Source organism: Haemaphysalis longicornis, unplaced genomic scaffold (assembly GCF_048455015.1).
Source record: "Haemaphysalis longicornis isolate Haplotype H1 unplaced genomic scaffold, Haemaphysalis longicornis Haplotype H1 scaffold_2, whole genome shotgun sequence".
Lineage (NCBI taxonomy): Eukaryota > Metazoa > Arthropoda > Arachnida > Ixodida > Ixodidae > Haemaphysalis > Haemaphysalis longicornis.
Window position 1 is genome coordinate 215,160,596 of NW_027526295.1, and position 8,417 is coordinate 215,169,012.

Genomic DNA, 8,417 nt, shown 5'->3' on the forward strand with positions numbered 1-8,417 from the left:
TCAGCAAACGATGGCGAGGGCAAAGGCACAATCGGAAACTTCGTAAACGGATCGCCTTGCCAACCGCTGAAGCCGAACGCTACGCAGCAGAGTTGACACGGGCCAACTGGCAAAATTTCTGCAACCCGCTACAAGGAACACTTGGAACAGCGAAGACATGGTCGCTGCTACACAGTCTCCTCGGCCCCAAGCAGACCAAAAGAGAAACCACGAAAGCCATCCGTACATTACTCCACAGGGAAAACCTTGACAAAGATACCCTTCTCGCTACACTGAAACAGCGCTATATCAGCGTCGGTCCCCGCCGCCAGTATCCGCCTTACCCAGACACCTCTGACACGAATGTCCTGCTCGATGCTGACATCACAGAGGCAGAAGTGAGAGCAGCCCTTCAACACCTTACACAAAGCACTGCACCGGGAGCGGACGGCATCCAATATAGGTTACTTCGCAACCTGGATGACCGCGCCATAACCCAGTTGACGGCTTACTACAACGATGCGTGGAGCAAGGGCACTCTACCACAGGAATGGAAGCACGCAGACATCATCCTGATACCCAAACCGGGCAAACCTCTTTCATTTGGCAACCTCCGCCCCATCTCACTTACTTCGTGTCTGGGCAAGCTTCTCGAGCCTATAATTCTTGCTAGGCTGCAACCACGTCTCGAAGCCACCCACTTTTTCCCCGACACAATGTTCGGTTTTCGTTCCCACCTGGCCACACAGGATGTGCTCCTCCAACTCAAGCACGACATCCTGGGTCATCCCAACAGAGCCCAAACACGCGCCGTCTTGACACTCGATCTAAAACGTACGTTTGATAACGTCGCACACGACCTCATTCTTGACAATCTGGCATAATCAAATTGTGGAGAACGCACATACAATTACGTCAGAGCCTTTCTGGCTGATAGGACAGCCACCATACGGTTAGGTGAGCACCGCTCACCGCCCTTTCAACTGACTGGAAGAGGAGCGCCCCAGGGCTAAGTTCTATCCCCGATACTCTTCAATGTGGCCATGGCTAAGCTGCCTCCTCTACTCAACGCAATTCCGGAGCTTCGCCACGCGCTGTACGCGGTCAATTCCGGAGCTTCGCCACGCGCTGTACGCGGACGATGTGACCATGTGGGCAACACGCGGATCGGACGACCAAATACAGGACGCCCTGCACGAGGCAGCAGATGTAGTTCTGAACTATGCCACTCTGGGGGGCCTGTCTTGCGCAGCGGAGAAGTCCGGTCTTCTTGTGTTGCCTACCCGCATGCGACCAGTAACAAAGCCAGAAATATCCGTTTACCTTACCAGTAATTTGATCCCGTGCGTCACCCGAGTCCGAGCCCTAGGACTCCGTCTACAGTCTAACGGCTGCGCTACGCACACAGTTCACCTCCTCAAAACCCAAATCACGCAAATCACGCACATGATCCGTCGCATCTCCAACAGACGTGCCGGCCCCTAGGAAGCAGACACCCTCCGCATAGTTCATTCGTTACTCATCAGCCGCCTTGCCTACCACGTCCCCTTCCACAATTTGCTGCGCTCCGAATTCCAGCGCCTCAACACTGCCTTACGGACGGCAATCAAAGCAGCCCTGGGACTTCCCCCCTACACTTCTACATAACGTCTCCTTCAATTGGGTGTCCACAACACGATAGAGGAAATTATTGAGGCACAACGAGCTGGTCAGCTTAACCGCCTTAGCACCACCCGCACCGGTCGTCACGTGCTCGCCAGCCTGGGATACCCCGAGCCGTCGTCACCTCTCCCACCAAACCCTGTGGCTCTTGCCCCTGTGCTTCGTGCACGTTTACAAGTTGCCCCGCTCCCCAAGAACATGCACGCGGAAACCAACCAGGGCCGACGCCACGCCCGAGCCGAAGCGCTAGCCCGCCGGTACGACCAGGACCCACATGTGATTTACACCGACGCAGCCAGTTATCAAGCCAACCCCAACGCTAAAGTGGCAGTGGCCTCTACAGTTGCTGGCAATGCGCAAACAACTTGCTCTGTACGCACCGATTCCATCAGGGTGGCCGAGGAAACAGCCATAGCATTGGCTGTGTCCCACATATCCCCCGCCCGACCCGCGGAAGCTGACGACGACGATACCTGGGCAATTATAACAGACTCGCAAGCCGCCTGCCGGGAATATTCTTCTGAAATCCTCTCCATCCATGCAAACAACCTTCTTCGACACTCCGATCCATCCAAGCTTCCCTTCATTCGTATCGTCTGGACCCCTGGCCATGCCTCCCTTCCTGGAAATGAGCACGCACACGCGCTCGCCCGAGAAATGACCCACAGGGCGTCAGAGGAAGCCGACAGACAGATCCAGTGTGGCTCCAAGACATCAGCTTCCATCATCCCATTCCACGAACCTTTCAACTATACACTCACACTCGCCTACTACTGCACACAAAGAAAAAGATTACCTCCACCCCACCACTCCCTGTCCCGCGCCGACGCCACGTCATGGCGGCAGCTCCAGACACACACGTTCCCAAACTTACACCACAAACACCTCTTCTACCCCACCCAATACGCTGGCAACTGCCCGGCTTGCCAGAGCTCCACTCCCACCCTCTACCACTCTGTATGGGAGTGTCCGCGTCCACCAGACGGGCACACCCCTATACACATCCCCACCCTCTCCTCTTGGGAGGCTGCTCTGTCCAGCACTGCCCCGCAAGACCGACAACGGCTGATCGAGCGGGCCCGCCGGATAGCGTCCGCCATTGGAGTCCTGGACTGAGGACCCCACTCATGAGGCTGCTCTTCGGCTAACAAACGTTCAATAAATGTTTTCACCACCACCTAATGCATAAACGTGAAATATTAGTCCGTTCTTTGTTAGGCGAGCTGGAAACCATGCATTTAGTTTTGCTTCGATTTATACATAGTTGGTTTTTGCGGCACCACGTGTTAATATTGGTGAGGTCACGATTAAGATTGTGTGTTAGATCATGCATCGTCGTCCACATATACCGCAGAATCAGATTCTGGCGTACGACAATCAGTAAGATCATTCATATAAAGCAAAAATAGAAGTGGGCCGAGCATGGAACCCTGGGGAACACATACGTTAATTATTTTAGTGGTACAAGATACACCAGATATAATGACTGCTTTTTCACGATTTAATAAGTAATTGCGTATTAATTCTGTAGGGGAGGGCCATTAATACCATAAGATTCGAGTTTCTGAAGTAGAATAATATGATTAATACAGTCAAAAGCGTTCGTAAAGTCGATAAAAACAGACCCAACAAATTTACACCTATCGATTTCATTTTTGATCTTGTCAGTTAGAGCGACCAACACCTGATTGGTGGAATAACCGCTCCGAAAGCTAGACGGCCTTGGAGTTGATAGGTTGAACTTACAATCGTAGTTTGAAAGACGTTCTTCTGTAAACTTTTCAAGCACTTTTCTAAAAATGGAAGGATGGAAATTGGCTGGTACTCTCCTATGGATGCTTTATCAGCCTTTTTGAAGGCTGGGGTCACTCTGCTTTTCTTCGTTTCGAGTGAAAAAAGAGCAGTTTTAAAAACCAAGTTAACAATGTGAGCGAAAACGCCAGATACTATTTCACAAATTTCTTTGATATTTCGGGCCTGAATATTACCAAGGCTGGGACTACACCATGTAAGATTAGTAATGACCTATCGAACTTCCACCGAGGTGGTAGAAAAGAGATAAAATGAGTGCAAAGAACGTTGCTGGCTATTGTCAGGTCTAGTTAAGGTCGCAGCTGGAAGAGCAAAAAAGCGTCACTGAAGGCATTAGCAATGCCGCTGGGACTGCTTAATAAAGTTCCGTCTTGTAATATTTTTGAAAATGAACTCTGAGCAGTGTTTCTGTTCAAAAAGAAGTTACATTTACTTTATTGTTTGCCAGTATTATTACCTGCTTCATTTATTTCTTTTTCATGGTTACGCACGCCTGGCGCGTTTCAGTAGCGTATTGAGTAAGTTGCAGTATTTCTTGTAGCGTTGCTTGAGTTGGCTGTTAAAAGGTTTCTTTTCAGTTTTCCGGTAGAGGATATCTTTCTTCCGTTTGCAGGCTAGGAGGCCTGGCGTGAGCCACGGAGTTTGTGAAGAGGAGTACTTACGTCGGCAGATTACATTATGAGTCCAGGCAGAAATGCACTTCGCAATCATTTCACAAAAATCATTGCAAGACGTCTGCGCATCTGAGGAAGAAGTAGTTCTAGTCCAATCACATCGATTGGTTAATTCGATTATTTGCGCCGTATTGAAAACTGACTTCGAAAGCTGTTAATGATGCGTCGCAGGTGGAAAACGCAACGCTACTGGATAATGATCGGTTTTGTTAGCGCGTATGATGAAAGCTTCGGAAGGGGGAAGTATGTTGGACAGTGCATGATCGATTAGCGTGACGTAACCAAGGCTATTACATCGAGTAGGCAAGTTAATTAGAGACTCAAATCCAAACCCGTGATAACAGTTTGTGTAATCCAGGAGAAATGAGTGCTGTCATTCAGCAGATTTATGTTAATGTCCCCCATATAGATAACATTTTTTTGTTCTTGTGCGACAGTTTGAAGCAGAGAAGAGCGGAGCAGAAGTCGGAGACAGAACTTTGTGAACGGTAAATACTTCCAAGAACGATGCTTTTGTCATTAGATCCAAAGGTGAAGACATCAATTTCAACCCATACCGATTCGCAATCAGTGACATTAACTTGAAGGTCAGAGCGACGTTCGTATCTGATTCCCGATAAAATAAATATTGCGGAGCCCCCGTGGCCAGACGAAGCACCATGAAAGTATTCACATGAATACGAAGGAAGGCTGCATAGATCTTTGTGGGATTCATTTAACCATGTTCCCAAATGCAGAAAACAGAAAAAGGATGCCGGATCGAAGAAGAGAGCACTGCAAATTCGTTGTAATGCTTACGAATACTGCGAGCATTGAAGTGGACGACAGAACAATGAGGCGTGGCAACTAAAGTCAAAAGTTCACTGACGTATGATAGCTTGAAGTCGGTGTACTGCTTTAGCAAGAGCGGAATATTGCAAGGTCACCCTCATTCCCGATACGAAACACAAGACCGTCAGTCGAATGGCGGGCCTTTATGACGCAGTCTTTAGTCGAAAGGTACTGCCAGTATTTTTTTCTTTTCAGTGCACGAGCTTTGGCGAAACACTTGTTCTCTTGCATTAAATGGTCATTGACATAAACAGTGGTAGTCAGTTTCATGAGAGCCAATGTCCCTCGTCTGCAGTAGTGCCTCTCGTGCCTTGGAACTGAACTCAGGTTTTGTCGTGCGACAGCGGAACCAGATGACCAAGTTCTTTGAGCTTGAAGACGACGGAACTCGATGAACAACGGGTAGGTCATCTTTAGAGTCGGGGCAGTTGACTGTTTCCAATTAATTGTACAACTGCAATGCACTCATCTCCCTGAGGGCATGGACCATCTCAAATCTCAACGTTGTTTTTACGAGAGTACTGTTCGAGATCGGCTACTTTCTTTTCTAGCATGGCGTTATGTGCTGATAGAGATCTATTCGTCTGTTCGAGTTCATTTTTTTTCACCTTTAGCTGTTCAGCTGAAGCATTCAGGAAGGTAAGACTTTCGCAAAACTTGATTGATTGTGGGGTTTAACGCGCCGACGCAACGCAGGCGATGAGGCGCGCCGTATTGGAGGGCTCCGGATTAATTTTGACCACCTGGGGATCTTTAACGTGCGCCGAAATCTCGTACACACGGGCGTTTTTGCTTTTCGCCTCCATCATAAAAGCGGCCGCCGCGGCCGGGAATCGAACCCGCGACCTCGTGCTCAGCAGCGCAACGCCTTAGCCACTCTTTCGCAAAACTCATCCATTTCTTTCTGCATGCTGAAGTCGCGGGTTCGATTCCCGGCCGCGGCGGCCGGGCCCCCCGGCGGCCGGGAATTGAGCCCCCCAAAACACCCGCGTGTGTGTGATTTCGGCGCACGTTAAAGATCCCGACGTGGTCAAAATTAATCCAGAGCCCTCCACTACGGCGCGCCTCATCGCCTGCGTTGCGTCGGCGCGTTAAACCCTACAATAAACTAACCTTTCCGTAAGTTCTCAGTAATGTGGCCGGGATTATCAGCCAAATTAGACTGCTCGCTGCTGCAATCTTCTCAACCATTTCGGTCAGCTTTCTTTCAAATCTATTATCCAAGGTTTTAAGTCGCTTGGACAAATCAAAGCGCGTTTGTTCCATATTGACGATGAACGGCCAGGTATAACAGAATCGCGCAAACCACCAGCAGCAGCACCAGTCACGGAAAAGTAACAGAAGTATGTACGCAGTACAGAAGGCGAAGTGCGCACCTGTGGGCGAGAGTTGGATGATCAGCGACGAAGTTAACCGCGCCGCGACAGCTACTGCTCTGTGCGGAATCGGCGGTGTGGTGATCTTCTTACACTCAAGAGCGGGCTGGGATGCTGCGCAGTAGGCAGTGTTGTACGGAACGGCGTTACAAGGAACGGCGTTCCTGGAACCAGTTCCTTTTTGGAGGAACGGAGGAACGCCGCCGTTCCATTAAGGGTCGGTGGAACTGTAACGGTAACTCGTTAGGTTTCTGAAGGAACGGCAGGAACGGCGTTCCTGCAGTTACATCTCTAGGATTTGGCTGTTTTTGATGCCGCCTCGAGTACAAAAAAATCACGCCATATCCACGGAATGAATGATGATAAGTGGGGCGAAGCTCGAGAGGGGGCGATCATCGGTAACCGTAACTCTCCCGTGAAAGTTCGCCCATTACATCATTAAGAAAGACGTAAGACTGAGTGCGTACATTGTACAAATTAACTTTTACTTTGTTCTTTTATTTTGTTCTTGTTCGTTTGTTGTTGTTGTTGTAGGGTTCGTGAGGCTGCAAGCAAGCGCTCGTATCGGCAGGCAAACCCCGATGCAGTGAGAGCTCGCGAGGCGGCTGCAAAACGCATCAAGCGAGCTAAGCCCGAAGCTGCCGACGCGCGGTTTAAGCGCGACTTTCTAGACGAGATGCTTCGGCCTCTCTTTCGCGCACGGCGGGATCCTGTCGGCGAGCGCGCGCTGCCGCCGCCCTGCGCGCCCTCCGCTCCGCAGCCTTGTCAACAACCACCTCCTCCATCTGGTGACTCGTTGCGAAAGAGGAAGCGCGTCAACAGCGATTGCCTTTTATAGTGTCAGTCACGTGCGAGTGACGTCAGCGCCACGTGCGAGTAAGTCATCGAACTAGGCGGTCACGTAGCGCCACCTGCGAGTGAGTCATCGAACTAGGCGGTCACGTATCACGAGACACAAGGGATGGACAGACCCACGGCTTTAGGAGCTTCGCCCCTAAAATCCACAAGTTGCTACTGTGTTTCTCTTCCTATAAGCTTGCCAACTTGCCCGCCCTTCAGCCGTAAGTGCTTCCTCGAAGGTCAAAGGCAGAAGAATAACCCCGCAGCAGGCCGCAGCTTGTGCTTGCTTTCATGATGGTTGAACTTACGGCGGGTGAATAGCGTAGCCGCGAGGATGCTTTTCACCTTTCGTCGTTTGCCTGGTGAGGCCAGGACGCGCGTCTGGCCGATAGAATTGGTCCCTGGCGGGGAAAGATTGTCTAATAAGGGCCGGAGGTTTCGGTGTCGGACCTTTAGGTGCAGGACGTTTCGGTGCGGACATTTATGTGCACGGACATTTTGGTGCACGAGGTCTTGGCCGAGACATTTTGAGTCACGGATCTCCCAGGCATTCTTTTAACATTTTAGCTTTAATATTGTAATTTCATGACTTGATATGATTTTACGTTTGAGACTAGTGCTTGTGCCGCCGTGCGTGAAAACCCAATTTCTGTAGTAGATGGTAAAAATTAACGTTGTTAATTTGCATACGTTCAACCTTTTTTTTATTTTAACATTCATGTGAACAACCCTAATACTTTAAGTGTTATCGAAGCGCTTTGCTTTCACTTCACCCAACGGTGCAAGACGCTGCTGCTTTTAGTCCGTTCTGCCCCGCCCCCCCCCCTCACACACACACGCACAGCAAAGCATCTGCGAAAAAAAAAGCCACAGAAAAACGAGGTAGTAAGCGCGTGTGCATTCCGTTTTAATTATTTTCTCAATCAATGTCGTATTTGTTGCATTGGGTGTCGGTTCTACTTAAAACTAACCAACCAACAATCCCACTTACGGTGGCGTTACTTAGGGGAGGGGAAGGCTGAGCCCGGCGGCTACAAGCCCCCTTGGTAGAGAGAGAGGGGTGTCACTTGTGCTTCACCATTGCGTCAACTGGACTTCGAAAACTGGAATCCCGCTGTTGCCGCTCTCATCACACTGCCTTATTCAATTTTTTTGCTCCTTATAATGTGAGAAAGCAATGTATGCCTGGGGTTTTCATGATATGCGTGACTTGAAGAGTTGATTCCCAATGGGGAGACTGAAG